Genomic DNA, 15,010 nt, shown 5'->3' on the forward strand with positions numbered 1-15,010 from the left:
CTTGGAGATATTCAAATCCAAAGCTTCACTTTTTCTTAGAAAAAATACTAGAATGTAGTCAATGATTTCTTTTGAGGTAGTCGAAGGATTTGTTCTATCCATGTGTAAATTTTTAGTACAAAATACATAGTTCACTTGCATCTAACATAAATACTCCCTCCGTTCTTTTTTAATTGACTCAAATTTAGTACAAAGTTGTACTAAATCTGAGTCAATTAAAAGAGAACGGAGGGAGTAGTTAACTGAATCTTTGCAACCAAATATATTTTGTTCATGCATGTCTTTGTCATGGACCTTGAAAATTAGCAGACTCTTTGGATGGTCATGGGTCATGTCTAGCTAGACAACTAACCAAGGTGATGATGAACAACAAACAAATTGGCATGAGGAAATGCTGTTTTTCCTGAGATTTAACATGCAAAGATTCCTTCTCTTTTTCAGGTTGCCGGAGGGATGGCTCCAACTGTAATAGTTGTACTCTCTCAGTCTCTCTACCAGCGTTTCGACAAGGGATACCCCAAAATGAAACCTGCAATGGGTGCGTATGCCTGCGTAGGGTTGAGCCGAAACTAGAATCACTACTGTAAATCTGTAATCGGGTCCAGTGAATTTTTTCTAGCACCAACTCTGCGCACACCCTAAGCATATTTGTTGTCGGTCCAGGAAGGTAGTACGGCGATACTATCTGACTTGGTTTTTTATTTACACCTACGAGTCTATGCACTATATTTGTGACTTGGAAAAGAAACGAGAAATGGCTAATCCAAGTTCATTTGAATATGTTAAGCCGGCTTCTATCACCCTAATTTTTCGATATCGATGTGCTTAGAGTGACGACAACTAAAATTGGTCTGAAGAGGATAACCAAACAACTATAGCTAAACATCTCCGTCGGCGCTTTTTGTTCTAGGATCGACGAACTAAGATCGGTCCAAATAAAAGTCTTCAAACCATGCAAAATATGTCTATCCATGACTTAAAAAAAAGAAACCGTGTGTATACCCCTTTGTAGAGATTTGAGATCATGTGCATAAGCGAAACCCTCATTTCACCTTCCACGCCCAGGCTGCAATGCTCAATGGGGCAGGGGACGGCAACGCCATCATCCAGCGTCCTGATTCGCGGGCTCACCCTGTTTCTCTGCTTGCCAAGTGAGATGGACGATCATAAGTTTTTTTGTCTTTAGTTCTAGATACTTTGTGGTCAACAAGGCCATGTTTTCTCATTGGTGAAGGCACACACCATGGGTCCGCTCTCAAGGGGCCGTGGATTTTTGCAGTTGAAAACATACTTAATAGGAAAATGGATAACCTTCAAGGGTTCATAGGCACAAAGTTAACAGGCGGTGGGGGGCAGCTGCCCCCTCCCTCGCCATAGTAGTTGGAGTATACTAGTACGACTGACATGCAATCCCCCACACTCCTTGATGCTTTCAGGAACGTTCTGAAGTTTTATGGGGGCAATTATGTGGATAGAGGCATCAGAGTAAGTTACAAGGCACCATGGGTTAACCACCTCTTGTTTGCTGACGACAGTCTGATTTTCATTAAGGCAAGTGATTAAAGTGCGGTTAGACTCAATGAAATTCTTGAGATTTATGATTCTTGCTCGGGGCAGCGGGTAAACCGGAATAAGAGTTCCATTTATTTTACTCCAAATACACCAGCTGCTTTGAGGCATAGTTTAAAGCAAATGCTCGGTATTAATGTCGAGGCGTTCAGTGAACGATACCTGGGTCTCCCGACAGCTGTAGGGAGGATCACAAGTGGCACTTTTTACCACATTGGTGAAAGGTCGAGAGGCAAAATGCAGGGTTGGTCTGAAAAATATCTTGCGTGTGCTGCAAGGGAGGTGCTTCTAAAATCAGTGATCCAGTCAATTCCAACCTTCTGTATGATGGTTTTTCTGCTAACCAAGAAAGTGTGTAAAAGTCTAACTTCGGCAATGGCTAAATATTGGTGGAGCAGCTCTCTGGATAGGAGATCGATGCACTGGATTTCTTGGAAAAATCTTGCTACTCCTAAGGTAAAGGGCGGAATGGGATTCCGCGACCTTCATCTCTTCAACCTAGCACTTTTGGGAAAGCGTGGATGGCGGTTCATGACAGATGCAAGTTCTCTATGTGCAAGGGTTTTGAAAGGTCGATACTTCCCCGACTGTGATTTCATGCATGCTACTGTACCTCGATCGGCTTCGGCGACGTGGCGAGCAATTGTTGTGGGACGGGAGGCTCTGCAGGCAGGCTTGATCAAGCGAGTTGGAAGTGGAGTTTCTATATCCATATGGGATGATAGATGGATTCCTGATTCACATTCTATGAAGCCACTGTTTAAACCTGATGATACAGACTTGGTGAAGCCGAGTGAGCTAGTGAATGTAAGTGACTTGATTGATACTGAAAACTGGACTTGGCGGAGGGAACTAGTCCGTGCTGTGTTTGCATTGCCAGATGCTGAGGCTATTCTAAATATCCCTCTCAGATCAGGTGGTGGCGAAGATTACTATGCTTGGAACTTTGAATCCTCGGGTGTTTACACTGTCAAATTTGCGTACCGTGCTCTCGTGACTCAGAAAGAGCGTCTAGCTCTAGAGGAAGGGACAGCTACTGAATCCTCAACGACAGAAAAAGATATGTGGACTGCCTTATGGAAGCTCAAAGTGGTGCCGAAAGTGAGGGTCTTCTGGTGGCGGGTGCTACGTGGTATTCTGCCCGATGAATGCACGCTTAAGCGGAGGCATATTGCAGAGATCAGTAGGTGCAACATTTGTCTAGCAGGAGATGAAGACTTGATGCATGCTATGATCACATGTTCTCATGCCAGAACGTTCTGGGACGAAGCTCGGAGATGGCTTGATGTCGATCTGCCAAGGTTACATCCTATCACATGGGCAAATGATATCCTTTGTGACCAAAGGTTTACTGACCAAGACCGAACCAAAATTATTACGGTGATGTGGTCGATATGGCACTCTCGCAACCGGTCGAAGCATGACAAGGAACTTTCTGACCTGGTGCATGCGGTGAAGGCAACGAGGGAGGCTCTAACCCTCTTGGACATTCCTAAGCAGCTTACTGTGCTGTCTGGACATGGGTGGCGGCCGCCTGAGTCGGGTTTCGTCAAAATCAATACCGATGGCGCCATCAAATTTGCTGGTGCCAATGGAGGTGCTGGAGGTGTTGCACGCTCCCCTGATCATCTTATTGGTGCGTGGAGTAAACCTCTTCTTGGTATCATGAACCCTCTCATTGCTGAGTGCATGGCGGTGCGTGATGGAGTTATCTTCGCCAAGATTCGGGGCCTCACACACGTGGTTATGGAGATGGACTGCTTAGAGGTGGTCAACCTCTGGAATACTCGCCACAGTTCTCGTTCGATTGTGGCTCCTCTGTTAGTTGAGATTGGAGAGTTAGCTTCTTCGTTTAGTTATTTTCTTATTCAGCATGTATTAAGGACATCCAACTACCCGGCGAATCTTTGTGCAAAGCGTGCGAGCACTTTGAATGTGACCGAGAGTTGGATGGACGAGACTCCTAGCTTTTTGTTCAGCTGTCTTCTGGCAGACTGTCCAGCAAGCGCTTATGTTTGAATAAAGATCTCCAATTACCGCAAAAAAAAAGGAACGGAAAGCACGCTCCTGCTAGGAAGCCGGGCAGAGGCCGCAGAGCTGATATACTTCTTCTCTGATGCAGTGCAAGTTAGCTTGTGAAACATAACTGGAATTTGTGAAGTTTGATGAAATGGTTCTGGAACCTAGCTACTTACTCTTGCTTTGCAATTTGGTACTACTATAATGTAGGTATATTATACAGGAAGGTCGTTAGTTACGTCTTGGGCTCTTGGCATCTTATCGATGATAAAGAAATCTTTTCCATGTTGCAATGCAGACCGGAAGCCTGCCAAAAATCCCCAACAGCTCCACAACAGCGGTTGCTTCCTCCACTGATGGCCAGTGTGGTCAATTGACCACACAGGATTTTCAAAAATCCTTTGTATATAGGTATAAATTATGAAACAATACTGTAAAATTAGTCGTATTCGGCATTGCAGATTTAAAATGACAACACGGAATTAAACTCCTGGCACTGCCACTGCTGTTGGCCTCATCATGAGCACGACACCATCCGCTAAGAGAGATAAGGGATGGCGGATTCCACAGCTTTCAAATGAGGTAAAGATGCCCACCTCTTCAGCCAGTTTGAACACAACGTTCAGGACATCAAACACCAAAATGAAGAGCATTGGAGAACAAGAATCTCCCTGTCTCGTCCTCTCGAACAGAACTGACCACCTGGCATCCCGTTCACCAAAACACTCGTGGATGAGCTAGAATGAATTAACGCCACACGTGCTAACCATCTGGGACAAAACCTCTGTGTATCAAAGGCCTTCACGGTATCAAATTTCAACATAAGGGTTGGCGTGCGCCGTTTGTGCAGGTTCTGAACCAATGGCTTAACCATTTTTTTTGTCTTGATCGTAAAAGAACATAAAAAATTATCTTTGATTGACCGTCCCTTGACAAAAGCACTTTGATTTATATCTACTAAACTCAGGAGAGGTTTTGCAAGTCTTGCTGCCATTGCTTTGGATATAAATTTTGCAAAGCTATGTACGTATCAAAATAATGGGTCTGAAATCCCCCACATCAAGAGCATCCTCCTTTTTTGGCTACAGCATGATATACGCCTCATTAACTCGATCAAAATCTCTTCCATCAGCAGCATCAAACCAACAACTTAATGGTTTCATTTTTAAAAGAGCTTATTTTAAAAGAGCTTATATACGAGTTTGGCAACATGATAAGTAAACTTGAATCGTATGTTAGTTTGAAATACATATTTTTATAAAGTGGTTAGTAAATTTGAATAGTACATGATGTGCGTAAAACGTCATTAACATGGTTGAAGGTGCTACTACAACAGTTGTACCCTGTTTTGTGTTTTGACCTGGTGTTGGCCGAAGGTACATGATGAAGAGTTATCCTCTGGAATTGGGGATTGCTCTAACAAACCTTCCGTGCTATTGAACTGTGCGTCTATTTTAACTGTTGGATGCTTGCAATGCCTAGCACTGCTTAAGCCGGGGCCTTGTAATGCTGAAATAGGGGGATACTACCATACATTCTTTGCTGGATAATTCAAGTATATGGTTTATTTCTAGCAAGGCGAGTGTTTTGGTCGAGTGCAGGATGTTCTTAACCTAACCATTACCATGAAACATGCGCAGATTGGTCCGAGCGAGGTGGACGACGAGCTGGAAGACGAGGTGGCCTCGGAGTGCTCCAAGTATGGGATCGTTCTGCGTGTGCTGATATTTGAGATCACCCAGGCCAACTTCCCAGCGGACGAGGCGGTGCGGATCTTCGTGCTGTTTGAGCGGACGGAGGAGTCGACCAAGGCGCTGGTTGACCTGGACAAGCGCTTCTTTGGCGGGCGGGTCGTGCATGCGACCTTCTTCGACGAGGAGAGGTTCGGGCGGAATGAGCTTGCTCCGATGCCAGGGGAAGTGGCAGGGTTTGACTGAACCCTTGGACGAATAGTGGAGATGTTGTGGCTAGTATTTTAACATTTAATTTTGCTGAGTCCAGAGCATGTTGGTTAACCTTGTAAACTGTTGGCACTTTGTTATCGTAAATGCAAATGCATGTTTTCGAGTAAATTGTGAATTTCGCACGATAGGCTAACTTGGCTAAATGGCTGGGTGATGAAAATTGTCGGCATGACATGGAGTGCATCAATTTGGCACCCGAGCTCCAAGGCTCCATGGAGTTCGCTTTTTGAAAACTTAGAAATATTCAAATCCAAAGCTTCATTTTTTTCTTGAACAAATACAATAATGTAGTCAATGATTTTTTTGAGGTACATCCAGGTGTTTTTATTTTATTTTTTTTCTTTTAAAGGGTTCATGGAGCTCGGCTGCCAAAGCCACTTTTCGGCATGACATGGTGCTACAAATATTGCGAAACAATTTCGTGAGAATTGTGAGGTGTTCATGCCAATCAAATTTTCGAGCCAAGCAATTCTCAAATTTAGTTTTTTCTCGTCCAAACAGACTCCTTTGCATGCTGGAGCTGCACGAGGTTCAACTACCTGATCATGCTTTTTTCCTCAGTGATTCCAAAGTGTTGCTGTTCAGGTTTTTTTTTCTTCTTCTGTGTGCAATATGTTACAGGCTGTAGGCTTTACTGGAGTGGAACGTGCAGGCTGTAGGCTTTACACTACCTGATTCAGTGATAGGTACACTACCTTAACATGCTACAGTGAATGACGAGTGGCTGCATGTACAGAAAATGCAAATAAGGTAACCTTAACAAAATCTGTGACGGGATACTTTGGGATATATTTCTCCAGATATTATAGTGTCTTGCATAGCAACAGATCTTTTGCTAATCAGTACTACTATGCAGTCCATGCACTAGTATGCTTACCATATCTTGACAGCAGGAAGTGTTTTGTGCTTTAATACCGACCATCTAAAATTTAATGTTTGCAGACTGTGAGAGACTATATAAGTCCCTGCATAATATTCATCGCTACCACGTTCTAATGTTTGCACTAGTTTAGGTTTTGACATTACCAGCTAAGGATAACAGTTCTTTTTGTTGCATCTCCCCCACAAAAAGGAAACCGGGTAAGGATATATGTAGTTACACCACCCTCGCACAAAACAATTTTCATGCATCAAGGAACATACAAACCAGATGCAAGTGGAACCAGCTAAACATAGTTGCAATATCAGTAAGTATAAAAATATATATATAGTTGCATACAGAATAATTTGTTGCATCAAGGAGGAGAATGCTAAGTAGATGCGCGCCGAAGCAGTTTATTTATGGAATTTCACAAAAGGATGTGCCACGTATATGTTGGACAATTCCGTGGCACTACCTTTAAACAGTTGTGATGTTTGCACCATTACCCTTTTAAGCATTGGCGAACATTTTAATATTAGTCTTAAGAAGTCATGCTCATGATCCTCACCATTGAAGCCTCGGATTTCCACTTCTTCAAGACTTGTACAAAAGATACTTTGCCTTCTCCAATTTTTGGGCTCATCGCAATGACAATTCCGTGGGCAAGCTTGTTTCGCCTAAACCAAATGATGAGCATGACAATGCATTATTTATATTTCTTGGTTGAGACCTTATATATCAAAACAACGTAAATATGTTGTATTGGACATGTAATGTGTATTTATATAAGATCTATAAGCATGGTGAATAATTACCTTAGGCCACCATGGCAGCTCGACCTTAAGTTTTTTTGCAGCGACATGAATTTGACGCATTCGAAGGAGTTGCAACACAAGTGCTCCGTAAACATGCCAAGCGGCATCAAAATTTATCTCCAACGTAGAGAAGTTGGTGACCGGAAGTTTCTCCAACTCATGTGCAAAGTTTAGCTTTGCATCCAGTTGACTCTGCAATACGTTTAAACATGATATCATGCATCGAACGTCGTAAAATTTAGTCTGCAAATCAAATGGTAGATTGAGCAGGGACATGTATATACATACATTGGCATTCACGTGCAAGCACATGACATTCTTCATGGTCTGTACGCTGAAGCTATGTAGGTACCAAGAACAAAACAGAAGAGCCGACCCTGCATACGAACACTGCCACGAGACATTGTCCACCATTGGCGCCGAGATTGACACACCAATGTCCCATTCAGCATGGACCTCGACATGAAGTTGTTTAAGCGCATGAGTTACAATATCAATGTAGTGGCATTTCATACCGGATTTCCATTCCACATCAAGTTTCTGCAGCGAGGCTGAGTGGATCATCACTTTCTCTGTAGATACGGTCACCTTTAGCACACGTAGGTGCGGGCAGCGGGTAACCAATGTGCCAATGTCGACGCTGCTGCACAACCTTGATATGGATAGCCTCTCGAGCATCGAGAAATCACCGGGCTTCAGTGATTTGAAGCATATGTTTTGCCGCAGGCTCATCTCGATCGACGTGGCGTGGGCCAAGCAGGGCAGGTTGGCTTTAATTTCTGTGAAGTGCTCACTGGTATCGCATCCCTCGAAGTTGGCAGTGACCACAAGCTCCTGCGGGGAGAGCCTCTCCATGGTACGGAGAAGAGAGGCGAAGCGAGCCGCGCTGATGTCGTCTCTCCATGGAATTTCGACGCCGAGGGTGGACAACACGAGGCCGAGCGATACCGCCTTTTGGAGTGTGGCGAGCGCCGCTTTGAGTGAGTGGATCCTCATCCCACGGAGGGTGACACTGAGCACGTGCAGGCGCGGGCATCCGTTGAGCAATATGCCAAGGTCGGCGATGTTGCCAGAGAGGGTCAGCTTCTCGAGCATGGGGAACTCCCCGGACGGTGGCAGCATGATGCAAAGGGGACACGTGTCTAGGTGCGTGACGCTGAGCTCACGCAGGCGTTGGCACCTGTTGAGCAATGAGCCAGGATTGACCATCTTGCCGGAGAGGGACAACTTCTCGAGCGCCGGAAACTCGCCGTGCTCGTCGGGTATGAGGAGGGCATGCTTGTCTGGGTAGGTGAGGCTGAGCTCGCGCAGGCGCGGGCAACGAATGAGCAGCGGTCCAAGATCGTTGATTTGCCCGGTGACAGACAAACTCTCGAGCGCCGTGAACTTGCCGGCCGGCAGCGGCTGCTGAAGCCGGATGTGATGCCCTTTTATGTTGATTGAGGTGGTGCGCTGAAAGCAAGGTAGCTCGATGTTGCCCACGTATTCCCAGTAAGGCTCCTGGAAGGTGAAGATCAGGTGCTCCGGCGAGAGCCGCACGGTGGCGCGCAGCAACGAGTTGGCATGGCGGCCTTGCGGAAGGCTGATGTCAAGAGTGGAAACCTGTGGTGAAGCAGCAAAGCGGCCGAACAATGTTTCGATCGTTTCGGGCGCGAGTCCGCGGAAGGTCAGATCGGTAGGGCTGGTCCAGAGGCCGATCCATAGACCGCGCCAGCGACGCGAGAGGATGCTGGTCTGCGCGGCGGTGCGGATGCAGCGCAGGCGTGCGAGAACCAGGAGGAGCATCTCGTCGGGAAGAGCGCTGATGCGGTCCATGCGCCGGGAGCGAGTTCCATGCGGCGGCGGCGGCGACGAGCGCCTGAGGCGACGCCCCGATCGCATCTCCATCGATGGCAGACGTGAGGCGCTGCAACTTCGGCTAGGAAAAAAACCCAGCAGTGACTCAGCCGTCTATAAGCGTCACGCAGCCCAGCCCAGCCCATGATCGATCAAACTCAGAACACCAAGCCCGTGATATTCATCAAAACAAAAACAAAAAAACAAGGCCACGAGCTAGCAAGTTACGTGAGGTAGAGCGGAGAACTCAGACGCATGCCCGCGCGCGAGAGTTTTCCGCGTCGCACACGTGGTCCCACGGGAGGAGGTGCGGTGCACGGTTGACTCCCAGCGAGGATAAGTGGGTCGCAGCGGGGGCTACGTACGTCTGGCCGGTACAGTCGAGTGCGGGGAGGAATCCGACTGACCGCCGACCACCAGGAGGCGCGACAAGGCTAGCTTCGCCCAGGCTGCCGACGACAAGCACAAATCTGGGGAGGCCGTCGACCGGCAAGCAGATATAGGCTTGCCCTCGACGAGCCCTGGTGCTTGGCTGAGTTTTTTCCTCTCCCCGTACATCTTCATCTGTCGTAGCCCGGCTGCTGCTGCCGTCAGGTTGACCGGACTCTCAGCACTGCACACGCACGCGCAGAGTAGAGCACCAACACGACACACTCATCGCGCATCAACCCGGTTCCTTGCCTTCTCCGTTAAATCGATCGATCGATCGATCGGTTAATTTGGAACGATCATTCGGTACCTAGCTATACGTCTGACAGCTGTTTCTTTTTGCAATGGAACAAGAAAGGAACACGATCGAGGCGCCTATGTTTGTCTCGACAAACCAAACGCCTTCATTCCTTCCTTGCTTTTCTTTTGAGTTTCATCACGAGATTTCAAGCACCAAAAGTAGTCACGTTGCTTTTCAACTTCGATCGCACTTACTCATTTGTCTCGCCGTCATGGATGGATATAAACAGTAATCATATATGCTCTCCACCACGGCTACTCATTTCTCTCGACAAACCAAACGCCCACCCGCGCAGCCAATTCATTCATCACGCCCCAGTTAATTTGATTGCACGGGAACTAGCAGTAGTAAAATCGCTTCACGCACGTTTCGTTTCTCTCAACCACCATTCTCATCTTGATCTCTGATACCCATCGACAACCCAATCTCACAAAAATTATTGTACCAGCAGAAAAACATTGACTACTAATTTGGTCAACAAAATTTAAGACATGTCTCACAAAATTATTACTATTGGAAACTTCTTTTGAATATGAAACCAATGGTATAGTTTTGGTTATATATATGTTATATCTTGTTGATCAAATTTGTAGTCAAACTTCTTTCTTGAAATGCGTAATTGCCCTGTAAACCGGTATATTACAGCAGCAAATTGAGCAACTTTTAAAGCCTTTTCCTACTTTGGATACAAGAATCATGCCAGAAGACTACAACTGGACGTTGCAAGAAACCCAGGCATATATAGGCTGCAGATCTGCCCCTCCCAGTGCATCCAGGCGGCACACTCCACTGCAGAAGAACAAACGCATTCATTCGTGAAACAAAATAACGCAAGTCATCAACAAAGACTAGCACCAGCGCAAGAGCACCACAGATCGACTTCATCCTTCCTCGTTGCAATCGAACAAGAACAAAGCAAACGCTGATAACCAATGCTATATTCAACATGAAACAGATGGCAAAGGAACCGCATGTCAGCTACAGATCCATCTTCCGAGATAAACATCACCGGTCACATGCATGCAAATGGAAAACTCTACAAACCCATCTCTTTTCAATTCGACACCACAACACATTACAGAATGGGATATTCTAGTACAGCGTCAGATCACGGAAATCAACACTGGTTCCCATCAACACTTAAAAGGAGACCAATACACATAAACGCCAGAATTTCTAAGCAAGTTAATCTGCTACCAAATTATGTGTGTGTAGTGCCATGGGATCAACCAAGTTATAGGATAGATAGATGGCCAACACAAGACACCAATTCTACGGCATATGTTTCAATCGGTTTCAGCATACGAAATCAAGCATAACAAATAATCAATGATGCCCAACACCTTTACAGCACAACAAGGTAGTAAACAAAATAAAATCTTGGAGAATCAATAGCCGCACACATACACAGTGCAGTCCAAGGAAGAGAGAGAGAGAGAGCGAGACCTTCAGGGTGACCCAGTACTGTAGGAGACATCCCAATCGAAGAAGGCAGGGGCAGCAGGGCGTGCTGGACGCCGACAGCAGCAGCAGCATATCAACAACTTACAGCTACGCCTACAATCTCCTTGGCTCCAACTTCACATGCTCAGCCGCAGCCATTTCCGAGACCATCTGCCCTGCCACATAAAATGAGATCAAATTGACTTCTTGTACCTAATAAAAGATGCAGCTACAAATGTACACGAGACCAGAATCCTAGGTGCACAAAAAGGGCATCAGAACAGGAACATGACCTTACGATGAAGTCGGTTCACAGAACAGAAGAAGGTGCTCCTGGACCGGCGCTTGAGAAGTTTCCCACCAAACTGTCCGAACCATCCACTTCTCCGGCTGCTCAAGAAAGAATCAATAGCAAATGGAATAAGTGAACTCTAAATTTTCTGAAACATACTAAATTTAACTAGCAACTAAAGCTAGCTCCTGCCATGCGAAAGCTAGAACACTAATGGCCGATATCCTCCTATCCTATCTAAAACAAAATTTTAATCATTTTTCACATATCTAAGGTTTGAGCAAGAAACTACAACAGTATTGAACATTTCAGATCAGCGACTTCAGTCAAGTAATTGGGTGCAGACAAGTACAGCTCTCTAACACCAAAGATTGCATGATTAATACACTCACATAACACCATAGCAACTCGATATCCACAACTTGGGATTAAAAGGTGGTCATTGCTTTTCTGTACTGGTAACAGTTTGGATACCAAAAAATTGCCAAACACGAAGTCTTAACCAATCCTAATCACCACGGCAAGAGAAGCATGGCACACAACAATGAATGCATGGTTTCTCAAATGCTAGCATATTTGACATGATATAAAAAAATCAGATCTTTTGCAAGAATACACAGGGAGGAGGAGAGGGGCCTCACCAGCAGCAGCTTGAGCTGGAGATGGTTGGCATCAGCAGCACGGAGTTGTGGCCGGCAGCAGGAGCTCGAGAACGTGGTCGCCGGTAGCAGCTACGAGCAGCATCTCGTGTAGGTAGGGGCTGCAGACCTAGGCGCCGGCGAGCTCCACCGCGGCACTGCCGCCCATCGAGGCTGCTTCGTCGGGGAGGAGCGGCAGAGGGGCTGGTGTGGAAGAGGCCGGCGGCGAAGAGGAAGGATGGGCACCAGGCCGCGGCCCGGGCGACAGTGGAAGCCTGGCCGCTGGCGAGGAGGGCCCCGGAGCTCCGGCTCGATCTGGATCGGGTCGTGCGCAGCGGGCGAGGGAGAGAGGGGCTGGCTGGCTGAGGTGTTGGCCGGAGTTGGGAGGCAAGGCTCAAGGCTGGGTCGGCGGACAGGTTGAGTCTGAGTGGCTGGCGGCGATCGAGAGGAGAGGAGGGAGGCGGCGCTGGGGGAAGCTCCACATTTCGTCTCCCGGATGATGGGCTCAAATTCTGGTCTCTCCCCGCTTTCGGTCCAAGACTAAATTCGTTTGGCGCATGAGCCAAAATCCTGCCCGGGAACTTCTTGCTTTGCTGGCGCACACAAACAATCTGCCGACGAGTTGCTTGATTAATTAAAAAATATTAATACAGATGTCACGTATGCGTACATGTCTCTCTTCGATCAAAAAGAATCTATCTCTCTTGTATTCGCAATCAAACTGAGATATAGAGTAGGAGCTAGGTTACGAGAATCGAACTCATCAATTCTCAACAAGCGCGGTGAACTTTTCTAATCGAGCTTCACTAGATGCACATATCACGGAGTTGTGAATTGATGACTCACCTGATTGATCGCATGAATGGAAATCTCGGTGTCGAGGTTGTCATGTTCGTCTAAGGGTTTGAGTCAAGGTGTCTCGGTTCGTCGGAACAGGGCCGCGACGATGGACCAAAAGTGCAAGGGTTTCCGACGCTCGCCTAAACATGTGCTGCCCCCACCCGACGAACCCTATAACATTATACCCAAGATTTTTGTTAAAATTGGTGATCTCATGTGACTTTGCTCTATTTTTGTGTTAGAATAGATCATATGGACATGATCAAACCAAAAGAGTTTCAACATTCTTACAAGAGTTTCCAAATTTGCACTATAAATATAGGAACGTCCTATGCGGTAGATCGACCTCTTTGTGAAAAGTGTCGCTTGGAGTTTATTTTTTTGCGTACGTGCAATGCAAGGATTTCCGACCCTTATCACGCGAAGTTATGCGTGCACTTCAAGTGAGCCTGTCAATGTGTAGCATTTCGTTCAAATTGGTTATTTCATGTCACTTTACTCTCTTTTTACGTTAGAATAGGTCATATGAACATGACCGAACTAAAAGTTTTCAAATACTTATAAGAGTTGGATCGGTGGCCTCGAATGGAGGAGATTTGCACTATAAGTTCTATATCTTCCTACAAGATAGACCTCTTTGATAATCAATAACCACTCTGAAAACAAAAACCTCATGTGTCCATATTATGTTACCATGCAAGAGGGTAAGGATTTCGACCCCTTCTCATGCGATTTCAAGAGAAACTCTCTTTTGTGGGCCCATGATGACTACCTATTAGCTTTCGTTCAAAAATATTGATTCCATGACCTTAATCTCTGTTCATGTTAAAATAGATCAGAGAAACATGACAAACCCAAAATAGGACAAGTTTTTAGCCTTGTTAGTTATATCAGACTCGTTAAGTTAGGGAAACTCCATCCATTAGTCTGCTTGGGTCTATGCGGATAAAAGTTAGTCCCAACACTACCACCCCTTCTAATAAACTGTTCGATCATTGTCCGTATGTGACCCAAAGTCGGATGAAATGTAGGTCGAGATTGGGTCTCCACGGATAGGCGTGTATAGTGTTAGTGTCCTTGCATGTCCTTCCATGTCCGCTGGGTGTCCATACTGGCCCAGGAATAAGCGACCCAATAAAAGGGTCATCTCTCCTCTCTCTCGGTTCTTTCTCTTTCCAACATATAATGGCCGCCGACTCTCCTCTATCCCTTTCTCCTCCGAGAGCCGACCGGCGTGCCTGTCCTCCATCGCCGGTCGCCGCCTCTCCTTCCTTTCCTTCTCGGTCACCGATAGAGCGCATCGAGGAGCTCGCCTGTCTGCAGGTCGGCGAGGAGCTCACACCTCTTAGTTGCTGGTATGCCGACAACGCACGTCCCAGACCTCGTCCAACTCCGCAATGATTGGCTCGACCTCGGCCTCAACGGACTCCGCGCTGACCGGCTCATCCACCACATCGATGTCCTTTGCGTCGGCCACCTCGTGGGTCCTCTCTAACCGGTGCTGATGTTGCCACACCCGCAACGCAATAGAGAGGCCGGGGCTAGCGAGGTAGGGGCGGCGTCGGGTATCATGCGAGGTGGCGGCGGTGAACTAGTACTAGTATACACAATTCCGTATCTCATTTCCTCACACTCATTATGGCGATTAAATTAGCCAATGCGGAAAATCGCGCTATGTTCACCGAAAAAGTAGTCGGTCATGCACTGGTCCAAATTAATCGCCATAATAATTACTCACCATTTATTTCCTTTCCATTTTCCAATACATGCCCATTCGTCTCCATCATCAAATTAGATCCTGAAAATTGAGTGCCCATTCGTCTCCATCTCCCAGCTCGCTCGCGTCCTCGCCCCTTCCAACGCCACCTAACGCCGCCACCGTGCCCGCTCGATTCCGGCCAGCTACGGCGAGGCCCTCCTCCTTCTCCACCGACTACACGGTGTGAAACCTTCGATCTGCACCCTCCCCGACGAACCCTAGCTCAGGCACTCAATTCTGCCT

At 46.6% G+C, this 15,010-nt stretch overlaps 1 long non-coding RNA gene across 1 annotated transcript; it reads right to left on the reverse strand.

Annotated features, from left to right (window-relative positions):
- Positions 1-10,435: 10,435 nt before the first annotated feature.
- On the reverse strand, positions 10,436-12,309 carry LOC124660656. Its single transcript, XR_006989917.1, has 3 exons — positions 12,172-12,309; positions 11,242-11,628; positions 10,436-10,584 (listed from the first exon to the last, which is right to left on the reverse strand). It is a non-coding gene; the product is annotated as an uncharacterized LOC124660656 (long non-coding RNA).
- Positions 12,310-15,010: the final 2,701 nt, after the last annotated feature.

Source organism: Lolium rigidum, chromosome 6, assembly GCF_022539505.1.
Source record: "Lolium rigidum isolate FL_2022 chromosome 6, APGP_CSIRO_Lrig_0.1, whole genome shotgun sequence".
Taxonomy (NCBI): Eukaryota; Viridiplantae; Streptophyta; class Magnoliopsida; order Poales; family Poaceae; genus Lolium; species Lolium rigidum.